Source organism: Acipenser ruthenus, chromosome 29 (genome assembly GCF_902713425.1).
Source record: "Acipenser ruthenus chromosome 29, fAciRut3.2 maternal haplotype, whole genome shotgun sequence".
Classification (NCBI taxonomy): domain Eukaryota; kingdom Metazoa; phylum Chordata; class Actinopteri; order Acipenseriformes; family Acipenseridae; genus Acipenser; species Acipenser ruthenus.
Window position 1 is genome coordinate 12,344,316 of NC_081217.1, and position 21,134 is coordinate 12,365,449.

The 21,134-nt window shown below is 40.0% G+C and overlaps 19 non-coding genes and 1 pseudogene across 19 annotated transcripts; 6 read left to right on the top strand and 14 right to left on the bottom strand.

Annotated features, from left to right (window-relative positions):
* The first annotated feature begins 850 nt into the window (after positions 1-850).
* trnas-aga (transfer RNA serine (anticodon AGA)) lies at positions 851-932 on the top strand. Its single transcript has one exon. It is a non-coding gene; the product is annotated as a tRNA-Ser (tRNA).
* Positions 933-1,097: 165 nt separating this feature from the next.
* Positions 1,098-1,171, bottom strand: trnai-aau (transfer RNA isoleucine (anticodon AAU)). Its single transcript has one exon. It is a non-coding gene; the product is annotated as a tRNA-Ile (tRNA).
* Positions 1,172-1,459: 288 nt separating this feature from the next.
* trnal-cag (transfer RNA leucine (anticodon CAG)) lies at positions 1,460-1,541 on the bottom strand. The gene has a single exon. It is a non-coding gene; the product is annotated as a tRNA-Leu (tRNA).
* A 1,112-nt stretch (positions 1,542-2,653) lies between these two features.
* Positions 2,654-2,868, bottom strand: LOC131702230 (small nucleolar RNA U3). Its single transcript, XR_009309384.1, has one exon. It is a non-coding gene; the product is annotated as a small nucleolar RNA U3 (small nucleolar RNA).
* Positions 2,869-4,569: 1,701 nt separating this feature from the next.
* Positions 4,570-4,651, top strand: trnas-aga (transfer RNA serine (anticodon AGA)). Its single transcript has one exon. It is a non-coding gene; the product is annotated as a tRNA-Ser (tRNA).
* A 165-nt stretch (positions 4,652-4,816) lies between these two features.
* Positions 4,817-4,890, bottom strand: trnai-aau (transfer RNA isoleucine (anticodon AAU)). The gene has a single exon. It is a non-coding gene; the product is annotated as a tRNA-Ile (tRNA).
* Positions 4,891-5,178: 288 nt separating this feature from the next.
* On the bottom strand, positions 5,179-5,260 carry trnal-cag (transfer RNA leucine (anticodon CAG)). The gene has a single exon. It is a non-coding gene; the product is annotated as a tRNA-Leu (tRNA).
* Positions 5,261-6,373: 1,113 nt separating this feature from the next.
* Positions 6,374-6,564, bottom strand: LOC131702269 (small nucleolar RNA U3; annotated as a pseudogene).
* Positions 6,565-8,265: 1,701 nt separating this feature from the next.
* trnas-aga (transfer RNA serine (anticodon AGA)) lies at positions 8,266-8,347 on the top strand. Its single transcript has one exon. It is a non-coding gene; the product is annotated as a tRNA-Ser (tRNA).
* Positions 8,348-8,512: 165 nt separating this feature from the next.
* On the bottom strand, positions 8,513-8,586 carry trnai-aau (transfer RNA isoleucine (anticodon AAU)). The gene has a single exon. It is a non-coding gene; the product is annotated as a tRNA-Ile (tRNA).
* Positions 8,587-10,067: 1,481 nt separating this feature from the next.
* LOC131702313 (small nucleolar RNA U3) lies at positions 10,068-10,282 on the bottom strand. Its single transcript, XR_009309460.1, has one exon. It is a non-coding gene; the product is annotated as a small nucleolar RNA U3 (small nucleolar RNA).
* Positions 10,283-11,983: 1,701 nt separating this feature from the next.
* Positions 11,984-12,065, top strand: trnas-aga (transfer RNA serine (anticodon AGA)). The gene has a single exon. It is a non-coding gene; the product is annotated as a tRNA-Ser (tRNA).
* Positions 12,066-12,230: 165 nt separating this feature from the next.
* trnai-aau (transfer RNA isoleucine (anticodon AAU)) lies at positions 12,231-12,304 on the bottom strand. Its single transcript has one exon. It is a non-coding gene; the product is annotated as a tRNA-Ile (tRNA).
* Positions 12,305-12,592: 288 nt separating this feature from the next.
* Positions 12,593-12,674, bottom strand: trnal-cag (transfer RNA leucine (anticodon CAG)). Its single transcript has one exon. It is a non-coding gene; the product is annotated as a tRNA-Leu (tRNA).
* Positions 12,675-13,786: 1,112 nt separating this feature from the next.
* On the bottom strand, positions 13,787-14,001 carry LOC131702294 (small nucleolar RNA U3). The gene has a single exon (XR_009309441.1). It is a non-coding gene; the product is annotated as a small nucleolar RNA U3 (small nucleolar RNA).
* A 1,701-nt stretch (positions 14,002-15,702) lies between these two features.
* Positions 15,703-15,784, top strand: trnas-aga (transfer RNA serine (anticodon AGA)). Its single transcript has one exon. It is a non-coding gene; the product is annotated as a tRNA-Ser (tRNA).
* A 165-nt stretch (positions 15,785-15,949) lies between these two features.
* trnai-aau (transfer RNA isoleucine (anticodon AAU)) lies at positions 15,950-16,024 on the bottom strand. The gene has a single exon. It is a non-coding gene; the product is annotated as a tRNA-Ile (tRNA).
* A 1,490-nt stretch (positions 16,025-17,514) lies between these two features.
* Positions 17,515-17,729, bottom strand: LOC131702295 (small nucleolar RNA U3). The gene has a single exon (XR_009309442.1). It is a non-coding gene; the product is annotated as a small nucleolar RNA U3 (small nucleolar RNA).
* A 1,701-nt stretch (positions 17,730-19,430) lies between these two features.
* trnas-aga (transfer RNA serine (anticodon AGA)) lies at positions 19,431-19,512 on the top strand. Its single transcript has one exon. It is a non-coding gene; the product is annotated as a tRNA-Ser (tRNA).
* Positions 19,513-19,677: 165 nt separating this feature from the next.
* Positions 19,678-19,752, bottom strand: trnai-aau (transfer RNA isoleucine (anticodon AAU)). The gene has a single exon. It is a non-coding gene; the product is annotated as a tRNA-Ile (tRNA).
* Between the last annotated feature and the right edge of the window lie 1,382 nt (positions 19,753-21,134).

Below are 21,134 nucleotides of genomic sequence, written 5' to 3' on the forward strand. Positions count from 1 at the left end.
TCTGAACAAGCACACTAGAATATGGTAATGAAAGGACAGGAAAATAACAGGTTTATTGGCTTTGGTCTTGTATCGTCACCCTGACTACTGTCAGGTAAGGAAGTGGCATTAATCAAAACGTAATTATGTAAGGTCACCAATGCGCAAATACGAAGCATATTAAAACTTCTTCACAATCTTAAATCTTCCCACATGCATTTCAAACACTTACTGATAAGTACGGCCCTTTCCCAATGTAACTGCTTTGTTTGAACACCAAAGATGGCTTGGATATTTATGAAACCACGATACTATTGTTCCCACTTTCTTTAGAACTACCAAATGTGCGCTTCCCATGTCAGCCCTAGTGGCCTAATGGCTAAGGCCACTGGCCTCCTAAGCCAGGGATAGTGGGTTCGAGTCCCATCTGGGGTGGGGTTTTGTTATAAAATCGAACATAATTGTGTTATGTTTTATTGGCATGTGATATTTTGTAGATCTTGTTATCTGTTAAGTCCGCTCACGCTAGCCACAACGTGCTTGAGTGCTGTGGCAGCAGCCATGAAGCAAGTCAGTTTTTCAGTTGAAATAAAGATCTACTTTGTTTTTTGTGTATGGGTGGTTTGAAAAATCACTTAAATTGTTACGTATTTTGAAATAAAGATGTATTCATTATTATGAACGTTGACAGAAAGGATATTGTATTTACATTTCCCACGTGTGCTTGCCTTGTATAAATCGATGGAGTTTCAACAAAGGCATTTGACTTCGGTTCATGTTAGCCTATACTGCCATCTGCAGCATTACCGCGGGTGTCTTTTACTTCTTTTGACAATAATATGGATCATTTCACAGTCCCATGTAAGAACATGTAGTCGTGGCCGAGTGGTTAAGGCGATGGAATAGAAATCCATTGGGGTTTCCCCGCGCAGGTTCGAATCCTGCCGACTACGTAAGCTTTCTTTTTAATTGTATGTGTTCATTCCTAATACATGTTTAAAGATGAGGAATCTGAAATATTACTGGTTCTACTTCATATCGCACCGGTTCATTTTGTTAAAGAATGTTCATTTTGGCACCATTCCAAATGCTGTGGTTTCTTTAAAGAAGAAAAGTCATGGCCCGTACGGGGATCGAACCCGCGACCTTGGCGTTATTAGCACCACGCTCTAACCAACTGAGCTAACCGGCCACACACATGGAGCGCGTTAATAAAACCCGAGAAAAACAAGGCCTGCGGAAATTATGATTACCAAGATGTTATGTTAAACTCAACAATAACACATTCAAAGTATTGGAAAGGCATAATTAGAGGTCTCATCTTTATGAGGCAGTTTAGTAGTGTGAAGAAAGTGGCGAGGTGCGGGCTTGCGGTGACTTTCTCTCATTTAAAAAGCTGTGATTTGAATACTAAAAAGAAAAACATGTAAAATTACCATGCATTCGGTGGACGTTTTAGAAATAAATTAACAAGAACAGTTGTCAGAAGTGGGGTTCGAGCCCACGCCTCCATGGAGACTGCGACCTGACCACAGCGCCTTAGACCGCTCGGCCATCCTGACTTACACCGACGACTTTGCACAACGCTGCAGCACACTGCTGAACCTCCCATGTCTGACGCTGCAGTAAATCACCTGGCGTGTGCGTGTACTTGTTCTTTTTCTGTTTATATTAAGGAGGGCGACAGGTTTTGTCGCATTCTGTATGGAATCACAAGGACACTCCTCTTACTGAAAGAAAATATACTGCAAACAGAGCGATCGCTTCACGGTTTGAATCAAAATCAGAACAGTCTGTTAGCAAATAAACTTCATCAAAAAACCACAAAGGCATTACATAAATGTTACAGATATATTTCGTAGACAGAACAGTTGTAACATATTTGAGTACATTTCTAAACAATCTGCTAATAACAGACATAATCTCAAAGCGCTATAATTTATTTTCAGATCTTATGAAAGACAAGTATGGTTGCGCATTATATCACAGAAAACAGGATAATCCTAGCGCTTCATTTGATCCCTCGGGTTGTACCATATGGAGATAGAAGATCCATTTGGATTCACATTGTAATAGTTTTTGATCGAGATTATCACGTCCTCGAGCTTGAAATATTTTTTGTATGCTGCGGTATTTCAGATCTGAAATGGAATGTTTGGCATCTACGAAATGTCTAGCTAGTGGTGAATGGATATCTTTTCTCCTAATTGAACTTTTATGCTTGCTCATCAATGCGCAATCGTCACTGTCTAGTAGTTTTACCAACATATTGCAAATGGCAAGGACAAAAAAACAAATAAATGACATGCGTTGAAGCACAGGTCATCACTTGTAAGACACTGTACTCTTTTTTCGTTGTATGGCTTGTAAAACGCAAACGCATTATCACAGGCGGCACAATTACGACATGGAAAAAAATCCAGTAGATTTGTCCAGTACACCTAGATCTCTCGAACATGTCAATGAGTCAGCCCTTAATAAACACTGTCCGTGTTCATTTCTGTGTATATGACATTGTCTATAACCAATATCTGTTATGTAAGCGTATTGGTATGAAACCAATCGCAATTAATGCGATCCGTGTTTTCAGTCAGTTTGATAGTTTTAATCAATCATCGAAAAAGCAGCAGTGCTTTGCAACTGTAGTTCATCTTTCTTACGTTTTGGTAAGATACCCACTCAGAACGTGTCCGCTTCCTCCAGCCCCCTAAGGAACACTGGAGCGGTCATCAATAACAGCGAGCAGTTGGTCAAAAACAACACTCGCTGTCTTCTTCACGCTCAAAAACGAACACTCTCACTCTTCCTCGTGGGTAGCGAGCCCAAACACTTTCAAAACGCATTTCGCTAGCAAATCACTATAGAAATGATCCCTGAAAGTATTGTTTTATGGGCAAGTGGCCGACCGTCTCCCTCCAACTCTGAGTGGCACCGGTAGCTGTGCCGGTGACAAATAAACAGGAGCACTTTCATATAATGCAATTGCTGTAGCCCAGTGAGTTGTTACAATAACATTTCAAACTCATTCCAGACTGCAGGCGGTTAAAAGCTTAATTGGGTTCAATTTTTTGATATGATTTAAAAAGTACGAGCCAGTTGCCTCATTTGCATTGCCTGCCTTCCTCCTTTGCACTGTGACGTCTATCAAATGTGTGCTTAAAATCTGATGAATACGATTCCCATTTGAACCGTAAATATTTTAATTATACGCATACAGTGTTCTGTTGGGCTCCGAGGTTGTTATCTAATAAAACAAGGTAATCGGTGAGCGCGTTCGGCTTAACCAAAACGTTGCTGTTTCAAGCCCACGCAGGGACGAGGCATTCTTTTTGTCAATCGCCTTTCTGTCAAGCCAGTAAACCTGTATATAATAAGAAACATTCAACAGCTCGGAAACACCATAATAGAATCCAATGCCTTTACAAATGTGTTTTGAAACTGTTCATTTTTCACCCAAATGCGGTTCTCAAAAATTGTTTTGCCTACATTTTTCTATTGCTATTATTATTTTTTCCAGAGTAAGACGAAAAAGCAAACATCCATGAAATAGGTAAACACTGCTACAGCGCTTGAACTGTCTCAACAAACGTTCAGCTCTAAAACGTGTACATTGAAAGTCTATTAACATCTTTAACACAATCATGTGTGTTCCAATAGCGGCTATTCCACATGGTGATCAATAAAGTGAATGCTGGCTTTGTTCACATATTAGCAAGACGTTTTCAGGATTCACGCATATTCTGAACAAGCACACTAGAATATGGTAATGAAAGGACAGGAAAATAACAGGTTTATTGGCTTTGGTCTTGTATCGTCACCCTGACTACTGTCAGGTAAGGAAGTGGCATTAATCAAAACGTAATTATGTAAGGTTACCAATGCGCAAATACGAAGCATATTAAAACTTCTTCACAATCTTAAATCTTCCCACATGCATTTCAAACACTTACTGATAAGTACGGCCCTTTCCCAATGTAACTGCTTTGTTTGAACACCAAAGATGGCTTGGATATTTATGAAACCACGATACTATTGTTCCCACTTTCTTTAGAACTACCAAATGTGCGCTTCCAATGTCAGCCCTAGTGGCCTAATGGCTAAGGCCACTGGCCTCCTAAGCCAGGGATAGTGGGTTCGAGTCCCATCTGGGGTGGGGTTTTGTTATAAAATCGAACATAATTGTGTTATGTTTTATTGGCATGTGATATTTTGTAGATCTTGTTATCTGTTAAGTCCGCTCACGCTAGCCACAACGTGCTTGAGTGCTGTGGCAGCAGCCATGAAGCAAGTCAGTTTTTCAGTTGAAATAAAGATCTACTTTGTTTTTTGTGTATGGGTGGTTTGAAAAGATCACTTAAATTGTTACGTATTTTGAAATAAAGATGTATTCATTATTATGAACGTTGACAGAAAGGATATTGTATTTACATTTCCCACGTGTGCTTGCCTTGTATAAATCGATGGAGTTTCAACAAAGGCATTTGACTTCGGTTCATGTTAGCCTATACTGCCATCTGCAGCATTACCGCGGGTTTCTTTTACTTCTTTTGACAATAATATGGATCATTTCACAGTCCAATGTAAGAACATGTAGTCGTGGCCGAGTGGTTAAGGCGATGGACTAGAAATCCATTGGGGTTTCCCCGCGCAGGTTCGAATCCTGCCGACTACGTAAGCTTTCTTTTTAATTGTATGTGTTCATTCCTAATACATGTTTAAAGATGAGGAATCTGAAATATTACTGGTTCTACTTCATATCGCACCGGTTCATTTTGTTAAAGAATGTTCATTTTGGCACCATTCCAAATGCTGTGGTTTCTTTAAAGAAGAAAAGTCATGGCCCGTATGGGGATCGAACCCGCGACCTTGGCGTTATTAGCACCACGCTCTAACCAACTGAGCTAACCGGCCACACACATGGAGCACGTTAATAAAACCCGAGAAAAACAAGGCCTGCGGACATTATGATTACCAAGATGTTATGTTAAACTCAACAATAACACATTCAAAGTATTGGAAAGGCATAATTAGAGGTCTCATCTTTATGAGGCAGTTTAGCAGTGTGAAGAAAGTGGCGAGGTGCGGGCTTGCGGTGACTTTCTCTCATTTAAAAAGCTGTGATTTGAATACTAAAAAGAAAAACATGTAAAATTACCAAGCATTCGGTGGACGTTTTAGAAATAAATTAACAAGAACAGTTGTCAGAAGTGGGGTTCGAGCCCACGCCTCCATGGAGACTGCGACCTGACCACAGCGCCTTAGACCGCTCGGCCATCCTGACTTACACCGACGACTTTGCACAACGCTGCAGCACACTGCTGAACCTCCCATGTCTGACGCTACAGTAAATCACCTGGCGTGTGCGTGTACTTGTTCTTTTTCTGTTTATATTAAGGAGGGCGACAGGTTTTGTCGCATTCTGTATGGAATCACAAGGACACTCCTCTTACTGAAAGAAAATATACTGCAAACAGAGCGATAGCTTCACGGTTTGAATCAAAATCAGAACAGTCTGTTAGCAAATGAACTTCATCAAAAAACCACAAAGGCATTACATAAATGTTACAGATATATTTCGTAGACAGAACAGTTGTAACATATTTGAGTACATTTCTAAACAATCTGCTAATAACAGACATAATCTCAAAGCGCTATAATTTATTTTCAGATCTTATGAAAGACAAGTATGGTTGCGCATTATATCACAGAAAACAGGATAATCCTAGCGCTTCATTTAATCCCTCGGTTTGTACCATATGGAGATAGAAGATCCATTTGGATTCACATTGTAATAGTTTTTGATCGAGATTATCACGTCCTCGAGCTTGAAATATTTTTTGTATGCTGCGGTATTTCAGATCTGAATTGGAATGTTTGGCATCTACGAAATGTCTAGCTAGTGGTGAATGGATATCTTTTCACCTAATTGAACTTTTATGCTTGCTCATCAATGCGCAATCGTCACTGTCTAGTAGTTTTACCAACATATTGCAAATGGCAAGGACAAAAAAAACAAATAAATGACATGCGTTGAAGCACAGGTCATCACTTGTAAGACACTGTACTCTTTTTTCGTTGTATGGCTTGTAAAACGCAAACGCATTATCACAGGCGGCACAATTACGACATGGAAAAAAATCCAGTAGATTTGTCCAGTACACCTAGATCTCTCGAACATGTCAATGAGTCAGCCCTTAATAAACACTGTCCGTGTTCATTTCTGTGTATATGACATTGTCTATAACCAATATCTGTTATGTAAGCGTATTGGTATGAAACCAATCGCAATTAATGCGATCCGTGTTTTCAGTCAGTTTGATAGTTTTAATCAATCATCGAAAAAGCAGCAGTGCTTTGCAACTGTAGTTCATCTTTCTTACGTTTTGGTAAGATACCCACTCAGAACGTGTCCGCTTCCTCCAGCCCCCTAAGGAACACTGGAGCGGTCATCAACAACACTCGCTGTCTTCTTCACGCTCAAAAACGAACACTCTCACTCTTCCTCGTGGGTAGCGAGCCCAAACACTTTCAAAACGCATTTCGCTAGCAAATCACTATAGAAATGATCCCTGAAAGTATTGTTTTATGGGCAAGTGGCCGACCGTCTCCCTCCAACTCTGAGTGGCACCGGTAGCTGTGCCGGTGACAAATAAACAGGAGCACTTTCATATAATGCAATTGCTGTAGCCCAGTGAGTTGTTACAATAACATTTCAAACTCATTCCAGACTGCAGGCGGTTAAAAGCTTAATTGGGTTCAATTTTTTGGTATGATTTAAAAAGTACGAGCCAGTTGCCTCATTTGCATTGCCTGCCTTCCTCCTTTGCACTGTGACGTCTATCAAATGTGTGCTTAAAATCTGATGAATACGATTCCCATTTGAACCGTAAATATTTTAATTATACGCATACAGTGTTCTGTTGGGCTCCGAGGGTGTTATCTAATAAAACAACGTAATCAGTGAGCGCGTTCGGCTTAACCAAAACGTTGCTGTTTCAGGCCCACGCAGGGACGAGGCATTCTTTTTGTCAATCGCCTTTCTGTCAAGCCAGTAAACCTGTATATAATAAGAAACATTCAACAGCTCGGAAACACCATAATAGAATCCAATGCGTTTACAAATGTGTTTTGAAACTGTTCATTTTTTACCCAAATGCGGTTCTCAAAAATTGTTTTGCCTACATTTTTCTATTGCTATTATTATTTTTTCCAGAGTAAGACGAAAAAGCAAACATCCATGAAATAGGTAAACACTGCTACAGCGCTTGAACTGTCTCAACAAACGTTCAGCTCTAAAACGTGTACATTGAAAGTCTATTAACATCTTTAACACAATCATGTGTGTTCCAATAGCGGCTATTCCACATGGTGATCAATAAAGTGAATGCTGGCTTTGTTCACATATTAGCAAGACGTTTTCAGGATTCACGCATATTCTGAACAAGCACACTAGAATATGGTAATGAAAGGACAGGAAAATAACAGGTTTATTGGCTTTGGTCTTGTATCGTCACCCTGACTACTGTCAGGTAAGGAAGTGGCATTAATCAAAACGTAATTATGTAAGGTTACCAATGCGCAAATACGAAGCATATTAAAACTTCTTCACAATCTTAAATCTTCCCACATGCATTTCAAACACTTACTGATAAGTACGGCCCTTTCCCAATGTAACTGCTTTGTTTGAACACCAAAGATGGCTTGGATATTTATGAAACCACGATACTATTGTTCCCACTTTCTTTAGAACTACCAAATGTGCGCTTCCCATGTCAGCCCTAGTGGCCTAATGGCTAAGGCCACTGGCCTCCTAAGCCAGGGATAGTGGGTTCGAGTCCCATCTGGGGTGGGGTTTTGTTATAAAATCGAACATAATTGTGTTATGTTTTATTGGCATGTGAAATTTTGTAGATCTTGTTATCTGCTAAGTCCGCTCACGCTAGCCACAACGTGCTTGAGTGCTGTGGCAGCAGCCATGAAGCAAGTCAGTTTTTCAGTTGAAATCAAGATCTACTTTGTTTTTTGTGTATGGGTGGTTTGAAAAGATCACTTAAATTGTTACGTATTTTGAAATAAAGATGTATTCATTATTATGAACGTTGACAGAAAGGATATTGTATTTACATTTCCCACGTGTGCTTGCCTTGTATAAATCGATGGAGTTTCAACAAAGGCATTTGACTTCGGTTCATGTTAGCCTATACTGCCATCTGCAGCATTACCGCGGATGTCTTTTACTTCTTTTGACAATAATATGGATCATTTCACAGTCCAATGTAAGAACATGTAGTCGTGGCCGAGTGGTTAAGGCGATGGACTAGAAATCCATTGGGGTTTCCCCGCGCAGGTTCGAATCCTGCCGACTACGTAAGCTTTCTTTTTAATTGTATGTGTTCATTCCTAATACATGTTTAAAGATGAGGAATCTGAAATATTACTGGTTCTACTTCATATCGCACCGGTTCATTTTGTTAAAGAATGTTCATTTTGGCAACATTCCAAATGCTGTGGTTTCTTTAAAGAAGAAAAGTCATGGCCCGTACGGGGATCGAACCCGCGACCTTGGCGTTATTAGCACCACGCTCTAACCAACTGAGCTAACCGGCCACACACATGGAGCGCGTTAATAAAACCCGAGAAAAACAAGGCCTGCGGACATTATGATTACCAAGATATGTTAAACTCAACAATAACACATTCAAAGTATTGGAAAGGCATAATTAGAGGTCTCATCTTTATGAGGCAGTTTAGCAGTGTGAAGAAAGTGGCGAGGTGCGGGCTTGCGGTGACTTTCTCTCATTTAAAAAGCTGTGATTTGAATACTAAAAAGAAAAACATGTAAAATTACCAAGCATTCGGTGGACGTTTTAGAAATAAATTAACAAGAACAGTTATCAGAAGTGGGGTTCGAGCCCACGCCTCCATGGAGACTGCGACCTGACCACAGCGCCTTAGACCGCTCGGCCATCCTGACTTACACCGATGACTTTGCACAACGCTGCAGCACACTGCTGAACCTCCCATGTCTGACGCTGCAGTAAATCACCTGGCGTGTGCGTGTACTTGTTCTTTTTCTGTTTATATTAAGGAGGGCGACAGGTTTTGTCGCATTCTGTATGGAATCACAAGGACACTCCTCTTACTGAAAGAAAATATACTGCAAACAGAGCGATCGCTTCACGGTTTGAATCAAAATCAGAACAGTCTGTTAGCAAATGAACTTCATCAAAAAACCACAAAGGCATTACATAAATGTTACAGATATATTTCGTAGACAGAACAGTTGTAACATATTTGAGTACATTTCTAAACAATCTGCTAATAACAGACATAATCTCAAAGCGCTATAATTTATTTTCAGATCTTATGAAAGACAAGTATGGTTGCGCATTATATCACAGAAAACAGGATAATCCTAGCGCTTCATTTAATCCCTCGGGTTGTACCATATGGAGATAGAAGATCCATTTGGATTCATATTGTAATAGTTTTTGATCAAGATTATCACGTCCTCGAGCTTGAAATATTTTTTGTATGCTGCGGTATTTCAGATCTGAAATGGAATGTTTGGCATCTACGAAATGTCTAGCTAGTGGTGAATGGATATCTTTTCACCTAATTGAACTTTTATGCTTGCTCATCAATGCGCAATCGTCACTGTCTAGTAGTTTTACCAACATATTGCAAATGGCAAGGACAAAAAAAACAAATAAATGACATGCGTTGAAGCACAGGTCATCACTTGTAAGACACTGTACTCTTTTTTTCGTTGTATGGCTTGTAAAACGCAAACGCATTATCACAGGCGGCACAATTACGACATGGAAAAAAATCCAGTAGATTTGTCCAGTACACCTAGATCTCTCGAACATGTCAATGAGTCAGCCCTTAATAAACACTGTCCGTGTTCATTTCTGTGTATATGACATTGTCTATAACCAATATCTGTTATGTAAGCGTATTGGTATGAAACCAATCGCAATTAATGCGATCCGTGTTTTCAGTCAGTTTGATAGTTTTAATCAATCATCGAAAAAGCAGCAGTGCTTTGCAACTGTAGTTTATCTTTCTTACGTTTTGGTAAGATACCCACTCAGAACGTGTCCGCTTCCTCCAGCCCCCTAAGGAACACTGGAGCGGTCATCAATAACAGCGAGCAGTTGGTCAAAACCAACACTCGCTGTCTTCTTCACGCTCAAAAACGAACACTCTCACTCTTCCTCGTGGGTAGCGAGCTCAAACACTTTCAAAACGCATTTTGCTAGCAAATCACTATAGAAATGATCCCTGAAAGTATTGTTTTATGGGCAAGTGGCCGACCGTCTCCCTCCAACTCTGAGTGGCACCGGTAGCTGTGCCGGTGACAAATAAACAGGAGCACTTTCATATAATGCAATTGCTGTAGCCCAGTGAGTTGTTACAATAACATTTCAAACTCATTCCAGACTGCAGGCGGTTAAAAGCTTAATTGGGTTCAATTTTTTGGTATGATTTAAAAAGTACGAGCCAGTTGCCTCATTTGCATTGCCTGCCTTCCTCCTTTGCACTGTGACGTCTATCAAATGTGTGCTTAAAATCTGATGAATACGATTCCCATTTGAACCGTAAATATTTTAATTATACGCATACAGTGTTCTGTTGGGCTCCGAGGGTGTTATCTAATAAAACAACGTAATCAGTGAGCGCGTTCGGCTTAACCAAAACGTTGCTGTTTCAGGCCCACGCAGGGACGAGGCATTCTTTTTGTCAATCGCCTTTCTGTCAAGCCAGTAAACCTGTATATAATAAGAAACATTCAACAGCTCGGAAACACCATAATAGAATCCAATGCGTTTACAAATGTGTTTTGAAACTGTTCATTTTTCACCCAAATGCGGTTCTCAAAAATTGTTTTGCCTACATTTTTCTATTGCTATTATTATTTTTTCCAGAGTAAGACGAAAAAGCAAACATCCATGAAATAGGTAAACACTGCTACAGCGCTTGAACTGTCTCAACAAACGTTCAGCTTTAAAACGTGTACATTGAAAGTCTATTAACATCTTTAACACAATCATGTGTGTTCCAATAGCGGCTATTCCACATGGTGATCAATAAAGTGAATGCTGGCTTTGTTCACATATTAGCAAGACGTTTTCAGGATTCACGCATATTCTGAACAAGCACACTAGAATATGGTAATGAAAGGACAGGAAAATAACAGGTTTATTGGCTTTGGTCTTGTATCGTCACCCTGACTACTGTCAGGTAAGGAAGTGGCATTAATCAAAACGTAATTATGTAAGGTTACCAATGCGCAAATACGAAGCATATTAAAACTTCTTCACAATCTTAAATCTTCCCACATGCATTTCAAACACTTACTGATAAGTACGGCCCTTTCCCAATGTAACTGCTTTGTTTGAACACCAAAGATGGCTTGGATATTTATGAAACCACGATACTATTGTTCCCACTTTCTTTAGAACTACCAAATGTGCGCTTCCCATGTCAGCCCTAGTGGCCTAATGGCTAAGGCCACTGGCCTCCTAAGCCAGGGATAGTGGGTTCGAGTCCCATCTGGGGTGGGGTTTTGTTATAAAATCGAACATAATTGTGTTATGTTTTATTGGCATGTGATATTTTGTAGATCTTGTTATCTGCTAAGTCCGCTCACGCTAGCCACAACGTGCTTGAGTGCTGTGGCAGCAGCCATGAAGCAAGTCAGTTTTTCAGTTGAAATAAAGATCTACTTTGTTTTTTGTGTATGTGTGGTTTGAAAAGATCACTTAAATTGTTACGTATTTTGAAATAAAGATGTATTCATTATTATGAACGTTGACAGAAAGGATATTGTATTTACATTTCCCACGTGTGCTTGCCTTGTATAAATCGATGGAGTTTCAACAAAGGCATTTGACTTCGGTTCATGTTAGCCTATACTGCCATCTGCAGCATTACCGCGGGTGTCTTTTACTTCTTTTGACAATAATATGGATCATTTCACAGTCCAATGTAAGAACATGTAGTCGTGGCCGAGTGGTTAAGGCGATGGACTAGAAATCCATTGGGGTTTCCCCGCGCAGGTTCGAATCCTGCCGACTACGTAAGCTTTCTTTTTAATTGTATGTGTTCATTCCTAATACATGTTTAAAGATGAGGAATTTGAAATATTACTGGTTCTACTTCATATCGCACCGGTTCATTTTGTTAAAGAATGTTCATTTTGGCACCATTCCAAATGCTGTGGTTTCTTTAAAGAAGAAAAGTCATGGCCCGTATGGGGATCGAACCCGCGACCTTGGCGTTATTAGCACCACGCTCTAACCAACTGAGCTAACCGGCCACACACATGGAGCGCGTTAATAAAACCCGAGAAAAACAAGGCCTGCGGACATTATGATTACCAAGATGTTATGTTAAACTCAACAATAACACATTCAAAGTATTGGAAAGGCATAATTAGAGGTCTCATCTTTATGAGGCAGTTTAGCAGTGTGAAGAAAGTGGCGAGGTGCGGGCTTGCGGTGACTTTCTCTCATTTAAAAAGCTGTGATTTGAATACTAAAAAGAAAAACATGTAAAATTACCAAGCATTCGGTGGACGTTTTAGAAATAAATTAACAAGAACAGTTGTCAGAAGTGGGGTTCGAGCCCACGCCTCCATGGAGACTGCGACCTGACCACAGCGCCTTAGACCGCTCGGCCATCCTGACTTACACCGACGACTTTGCACAACGCTGCAGCACACTGCTGAACCTCCCATGTCTGACGCTGCAGTAAATCACCTGGCGTGTGCGTGTACTTGTTCTTTTTCTGTTTATATTAAGGAGGGCGACAGGTTTTGTCGCATTCTGTATGGAATCACAAGGACACTCCTCTTACTGAAAGAAAATATACTGCAAACAGAGCGATCGCTTCACGGTTTGAATCAAAATCAGAACAGTCTGTTAGCAAATGAACTTCATCAAAAAACCACAAAGGCATTACATAAATGTTACAGATATATTTCGTAGACAGAACAGTTGTAACATATTTGAGTACATTTCTAAACAATCTGCTAATAACAGACATAATCTCAAAGCGCTATAATTTATTTTCAGATCTTATGAAAGACAAGTATGGTTGCGCATTATATCACAGAAAACAGGATAATCCTAGCGCTTCATTTAATCCCTCGGTTTGTACCATATGGAGATAGAAGATCCATTTGGATTCACATTGTAATAGTTTTTGATCGAGATTATCACGTCCTCGAGCTTGAAATATTTTTTGTATGCTGCGGTATTTCAGATCTGAAATGGAATGTTTGGCATCTACGAAATGTCTAGCTAGTGGTGAATGGATATCTTTTCTCCTAATTGAACTTTTATGCTTGCTCATCAATGCGCAATCGTCACTGTCTAGTAGTTTTACCAACATATTGCAAATGGCAAGGACAAAACAACAAATAAATGACATGCGTTGAAGCACAGGTCATCACTTGTAAGACACTCTGCTCTTTTTTCGTTGTATGGCTTGTAAAACGCAAACGCATTATCACAGGCGGCACAATTACGACATGGAAAAAAATCCAGTAGATTTGTCCAGTACACCTAGATCTCTCGAACATGTCAATGAGTCAGCCCTTAATAAACACTGTCCGTGTTCATTTCTGTGTATATGACATTGTCTATAACCAATATCTGTTATGTAAGCGTATTGGTATGAAACCAATCGCAATTAATGCGATCCGTGTTTTCAGTCAGTTTGATAGTTTTAATCAATCATCGAAAAAGCAGCAGTGCTTTGCAAATGTAGTTCATCTTTCTTACGTTTTGGTAAGATACCCACTCAGAACGTGTCCGCTTCCTCCAGCCCCCAAAGGAACACTGGAGCGGTCATCAATAACAGCGAGCAGTTGGTCAAAAACAACACTCGCTGTCTTCTTCACGCTCAAAAACGAACACTCTCACTCTTCCTCGTGGGTAGCGAGCCCAAACACTTTCAAAACGCATTTCGCTAGCAAATCACTATAGAAATGATCCCTGAAAGTATTGTTTTATGGGCAAGTGGCCGACCGTCTCCCTCCAACTCTGAGTGGCACCGGTAGCTGTGCCGGTGACAAATAAACAGGAGCACTTTCATATAATGCAATTGCTGTAGCCCAGTGAGTTGTTACCATAACATTTCAAACTCATTCCAGACTGCAGGCGGTTAAAAGCTTAATTGGGTTCAATTTTTTGATATGATTTAAAAAGTACGAGCCAGTTGCCTCATTTGCATTGCCTGCCTTCCTCCTTTGCACTGTGACGTCTATCAAATGTGTGCTTAAAATCTGATGAATACGATTCCCATTTGAACCGTAAATATTTTAATTATACGCATACAGTGTTCTGTTGGGCTCCGAGGGTGTTATCTAATAAAACAAGGTAATCGGTGAGCGCGTTCGGCTTAACCAAAACGTTGCTGTTTCAAGCCCACGCAGGGACGAGGCATTCTTTTTGTCAATCGCCTTTCTGTCAAGCCAGTAAACCTGTATATAATAAGAAACATTCAACAGCTCGGAAACACCATAATAGAATCCAATGCCTTTACAAATGTGTTTTGAAACTGTTCATTTTTCACCCAAATGCGGTTCTCAAAAATTGTTTTGCCTACATTTTTCTATTGCTATTATTATTTTTTCCAGAGTAAGACGAAAAAGCAAACATCCATGAAATAGGTAAACACTGATACAGCGCTTGAACTGTCTCAACAAACGTTCAGCTCTAAAACGTGTACATTGAAAGTCTATTAACATCTTTAACACAATCATGTGTGTTCCAATAGCGGCTATTCCACATGGTGATCAATAAAGTGAATGCTGGCTTTGTTCACATATTAGCAAGACGTTTTCAGGATTCTCGCATATTCTGAACAAGCACACTAGAATATGGTAATGAAAGGACAGGAAAATAACAGGTTTATTGGCTTTGGTCTTGTATCGTCACCCTGACTACTGTCAGGTAAGGAAGTGGCATTAATCAAAACGTAATTATGTAAGGTTACCAATGAGCAAATACGAAGCATATTAAAACTTCTTCACAATCTTAAATCTTCCCACATGCATTTCAAACACTTACTGATAAGTACGGCCCTTTCCCAATGTAACTGCTTTGTTTGAACACCAAAGATGGCTTGGATATTTATGAAACCACGATACTATTGTTCCCACTTTCTTTAGAACTACCAAATGTGCGCTTCCCATGTCAGCCCTAGTGGCCTAATGGCCAAGGCCACTGGCCTCCTAAGCCAGGGATAGTGGGTTCGAGTCCCATCTGGGGTGGGGTTTTGTTATAAAATCGAACATAATTGTGTTATGTTTTATTGGCATGTGATATTTTGTAGATCTTGTTATCTGTTAAGTCCGCTCACGCTAGCCACAACGTGCTTGAGTGCTGTGGCAGCAGCCATGAAGCAAGTCAGTTTTTCAGTTGAAATAAAGATCTACTTTGTTTTTTGTGTATGGGTGGTTTGAAAAGATCACTTAAATTGTTACGTATTTTGAAATAAAGATGTATTCATTATTATGAACGTTGACAGAAAGGATATTGTATTTACATTTCCCACGTGTGCTTGCCTTGTATAAATCGATGGAGTTTCAACAAAGGCATTTGACTTCGGTTCATGTTAGCCTATACTGCCATCTGCAGCATTACCGCGGGTGTCTTTTACTTCTTTTGACAATAATATGGATCATTTCACAGTCCAATGTAAGAACATGTAGTCGTGGCCGAGTGGTTAAGGCGATGGACTAGAAATCCATTGGGGTTTCCCCGCGCAGGTTCGAACCCTGCCGACTACGTAAGCTTTCTTTTTAATTGTATGTGTTCATTCCTAATACATGTTTAAAGATGAGGAATCTGAAATATTACTGGTTCTACTTCATATCGCACCGGTTCATTTTGTTAAAGAATGTTCATTTTGGCACCATTCCAAATGCTGTGGTTTCTTTAAAGAAGAAAAGTCATGGCCCATATGGGGATCGAACCCGCGACCTTGGCGTTATTAGCACCACGCTCTAACCAACTGAGCTAACTGAGCTAACCGGCCACACACATGGAGCACGTTAATAAAACCCGAGAAAAACAAGGCCTGCGGACATTATGATTACCAAGATGTTATGTTAAACTCAACAATAACACATTCAAAGTATTGGAAAGGCATAATTAGAGGTCTCATCTTTATGAGGCAGTTTAGCAGTGTGAAGAAAGTGGCGAGGTGCGGGCTTGCGGTGACTTTCTCTCATTTAAAAAGCTGTGATTTGAATACTAAAAAGAAAAACATGTAAAATTACCAAGCATTCGGTGGACGTTTTAGAAATAAATTAACAAGAACAGTTGTCAGAAGTGGGGTTCGAGCACACGCCTCCATGGAGACTGCGACCTGACCACAGCGCCTTAGACCGCTCGGCCATCCTGACTTACACCGACGACTTTGCACAACGCTGCAGCACACTGCTGAACCTCCCATGTCTGACGCTGCAGTAAATCACCTGGCGTGTGCGTGTACTTGTTCTTTTTCTGTTTATATTAAGGAGGGCGACAGGTTTTGTCGCATTCTGTATGGAATCACAAGGACACTCCTCTTACTGAAAGAAAATATACTGCAAACAGAGCGATCGCTTCACGGTTTGAATCAAAATCAGAACAGTCTGTTAGCAAATGAACTTCATCAAAAAACCACAAAGGCATTACATAAATGTTACAGATATATTTCGTAGACAGAACAGTTGTAACATATTTGAGTACATTTCTAAACAATCTGCTAATAACAGACATAATCTCAAAGCGCTATAATTTATTTTCAGATCTTATGAAAGACAAGTATGGTTGCGCATTATATCACAGAAAACAGGATAATCCTAGCGCTTCATTTAATCCCTCGGTTTGTACCATATGGAGATAGAAGATCCATTTGGATTCACATTGTAATAGTTTTTGATCGAGATTATCACGTCCTCGAGCTTGAAATATTTTTTGTATGCTGCGGTATTTCAGATCTGAAATGGAATGTTTGGCATCTACGAAATGTCTAGCTAGTGGTGAATGGATATCTTTTCTCCTAATTGAACTTTTATGCTTGCTCATCAATGCGCAATCGTCACTGTCTAGTAGTTTTACCAACATATTGCAAATGGCAAGGACAAAAAAACAAATAAATGACATGCGTTGAAGCACAGGTCATCACTTGTAAGACACTCTGCTCTTTTTTCGTTGTATGGCTTGTAAAACGCAAACGCATTATCACAGGCGGCACAATTACGACATGGAAAAAAATCCAGTAGATTTGTCCAGTACACCTAGATCTCTCGAACATGTCAATGAGTCAGCCCTTAATAAACACTGTCCGTGTTCATTTCTGTGTATATGACATTGTCTATAACCAATATCTGTTATGTAAGCGTATTGGTATGAAACCAATCGCAATTAATGCGATCCGTGTTTTCAGTCAGTTTGATAGTTTTAATCAATCATCGAAAAAGCAGCAGTGCTTTGCAAATGTAGTTCATCTTTCTTACGTTTTGGTAAGATACCCACTCAGAACGTGTCCGCTTCCTCCAGCCCCCAAAGGAACACTGGAGCGGTCATCAATAACAGCGAGCAGTTGGTCAAAAACAACACTCGCTGTCTTCTTCACGCTCAAAAACGAACACTCTCACTCTTCCTCGTGGGTAGCGAGCCCAAACACTTTCAAAACGCATTTCGCTAGCAAATCACTATAGAAATGATCCCTGAAAGTATTGTTTTATGGGCAAGTGGCCGACCGTCTCCCTCCAACTCTGAGTGGCACCGGTAGCTGTGCCGGTGACAAATAAACAGGAGCACTTTCATATAATGCAATTGCTGTAGCCCAGTGAGTTGTTACCATAACATTTCAAACTCATTCCAGACTGCAGGCGGTTAAAAGCTTAATTGGGTTCAATTTTTTGATATGATTTAAAAAGTACGAGCCAGTTGCCTCATTTGCATTGCCTGCCTTCCTCCTTTGCACTGTGACGTCTATCAAATGTGTGCTTAAAATCTGATGAATACGATTCCCATTTGAACCGTAAATATTTTAATTATACGCATACAGTGTTCTGTTGGGCTCCGAGGGTGTTATCTAATAAAACAAGGTAATCGGTGAGCGCGTTCGGCTTAACCAAAACGTTGCTGTTTCAAGCCCACGCAGGGACGAGGCATTCTTTTTGTCAATCGCCTTTCTGTCAAGCCAGTAAACCTGTATATAATAAGAAACATTCAACAGCTCGGAAACACCATAATAGAATCCAATGCCTTTACAAATGTGTTTTGAAACTGTTCATTTTTCACCCAAATGCGGTTCTCAAAAATTGTTTTGCCTACATTTTTCTATTGCTATTATTATTTTTTCCAGAGTAAGACGAAAAAGCAAACATCCATGAAATAGGTAAACACTGATACAGCGCTTGAACTGTCTCAACAAACGTTCAGCTCTAAAACGTGTACATTGAAAGTCTATTAACATCTTTAACACAATCATGTGTGTTCCAATAGCGGCTATTCCACATGGTGATCAATAAAGTGAATGCTGGCTTTGTTCACATATTAGCAAGACGTTTTCAGGATTCTCGCATATTCTGAACAAGCACACTAGAATATGGTAATGAAAGGACAGGAAAATAACAGGTTTATTGGCTTTGGTCTTGTATCGTCACCCTGACTACTGTCAGGTAAGGAAGTGGCATTAATCAAAACGTAATTATGTAAGGTTACCAATGAGCAAATACGAAGCATATTAAAACTTCTTCACAATCTTAAATCTTCCCACATGCATTTCAAACACTTACTGATAAGTACGGCCCTTTCCCAATGTAACTGCTTTGTTTGAACACCAAAGATGGCTTGGATATTTATGAAACCACGATACTATTGTTCCCACTTTCTTTAGAACTACCAAATGTGCGCTTCCCATGTCAGCCCTAGTGGCCTAATGGCCAAGGCCACTGGCCTCCTAAGCCAGGGATAGTGGGTTCGAGTCCCATCTGGGGTGGGGTTTTGTTATAAAATCGAACATAATTGTGTTATGTTTTATTGGCATGTGATATTTTGTAGATCTTGTTATCTGTTAAGTCCGCTCACGCTAGCCACAACGTGCTTGAGTGCTGTGGCAGCAGCCATGAAGCAAGTCAGTTTTTCAGTTGAAATAAAGATCTACTTTGTTTTTTGTGTATGGGTGGTTTGAAAAGATCACTTAAATTGTTACGTATTTTGAAATAAAGATGTATTCATTATTATGAACGTTGACAGAAAGGATATTGTATTTACATTTCCCACGTGTGCTTGCCTTGTATAAATCGATGGAGTTTCAACAAAGGCATTTGACTTCGGTTCATGTTAGCCTATACTGCCATCTGCAGCATTACCGCGGGTGTCTTTTACTTCTTTTGACAATAATATGGATCATTTCACAGTCCAATGTAAGAACATGTAGTCGTGGCCGAGTGGTTAAGGCGATGGACTAGAAATCCATTGGGGTTTCCCCGCGCAGGTTCGAACCCTGCCGACTACGTAAGCTTTCTTTTTAATTGTATGTGTTCATTCCTAATACATGTTTAAAGATGAGGAATCTGAAATATTACTGGTTCTACTTCATATCGCACCGGTTCATTTTGTTAAAGAATGTTCATTTTGGCACCATTCCAAATGCTGTGGTTTCTTTAAAGAAGAAAAGTCATGGCCCATATGGGGATCGAACCCGCGACCTTGGCGTTATTAGCACCACGCTCTAACCAACTGAGCTAACTGAGCTAACCGGCCACACACATGGAGCACGTTAATAAAACCCGAGAAAAACAAGGCCTGCGGACATTATGATTACCAAGATGTTATGTTAAACTCAACAATAACACATTCAAAGTATTGGAAAGGCATAATTAGAGGTCTCATCTTTATGAGGCAGTTTAGCAGTGTGAAGAAAGTGGCGAGGTGCGGGCTTGCGGTGACTTTCTCTCATTTAAAAAGCTGTGATTTGAATACTAAAAAGAAAAACATGTAAAATTACCAAGCATTCGGTGGACGTTTTAGAAATAAATTAACAAGAACAGTTGTCAGAAGTGGGGTTCGAGCACACGCCTCCATGGAGACTGCGACCTGACCACAGCGCCTTAGACCGCTCGGCCATCCTGACTTACACCGACGACTTTGCACAACGCTGCAGCACACTGCTGAACCTCCCATGTCTGACGCTGCAGTAAATCACCTGGCGTGTGCGTGTACTTGTTCTTTTTCTGTTTATATTAAGGAGGGCGACAGGTTTTGTCGCATTCTGTATGGAATCACAAGGACACTCCTCTTACTGAAAGAAAATATACTGCAAACAGAGCGATCGCTTCACGGTTTGAATCAAAATCAGAACAGTCTGTTAGCAAATGAACTTCATCAAAAAACCACAAAGGCATTACATAAATGTTACAGATATATTTCGTAGACAGAACAGTTGTAACATATTTGAGTACATTTCTAAACAATCTGCTAATAACAGACATAATCTCAAAGCGCTATAATTTATTTTCAGATCTTATGAAAGACAAGTATGGTTGCGCATTATATCACAGAAAACAGGATAATCCTAGCGCTTCATTTAATCCCTCGGTTTGTACCATATGGAGATAGAAGATCCATTTGGATTCACATTGTAATAGTTTTTGATCGAGATTATCACGTCCTCGAGCTTGAAATATTTTTTGTATGCTGCGGTATTTCAGATCTGAAATGGAATGTTTGGCATCTACGAAATGTCTAGCTAGTGGTGAATGGATATCTTTTCTCCTAATTGAACTTTTATGCTTGCTCATCAATGCGCAATCGTCACTGTCTAGTAGTTTTACCAACATATTGCAAATGGCAAGGACAAAAAAACAAATAAATGACATGCGTTGAAGCACAGGTCATCACTTGTAAGACACTCTGCTCTTTTTTCGTTGTATGGCTTGTAAAACGCAAACGCATTATCACAGGCGGCACAATTACGACATGGAAAAAAATCCAGTAGATTTGTCCAGTACACCTAGATCTCTCGAACATGTCAATGAGTCAGCCCTTAATAAACACTGTCCGTGTTCATTTCTGTGTATATGACATTGTCTATAACCAATATCTGTTATGTAAGCGTATTGGTATGAAACCAATCGC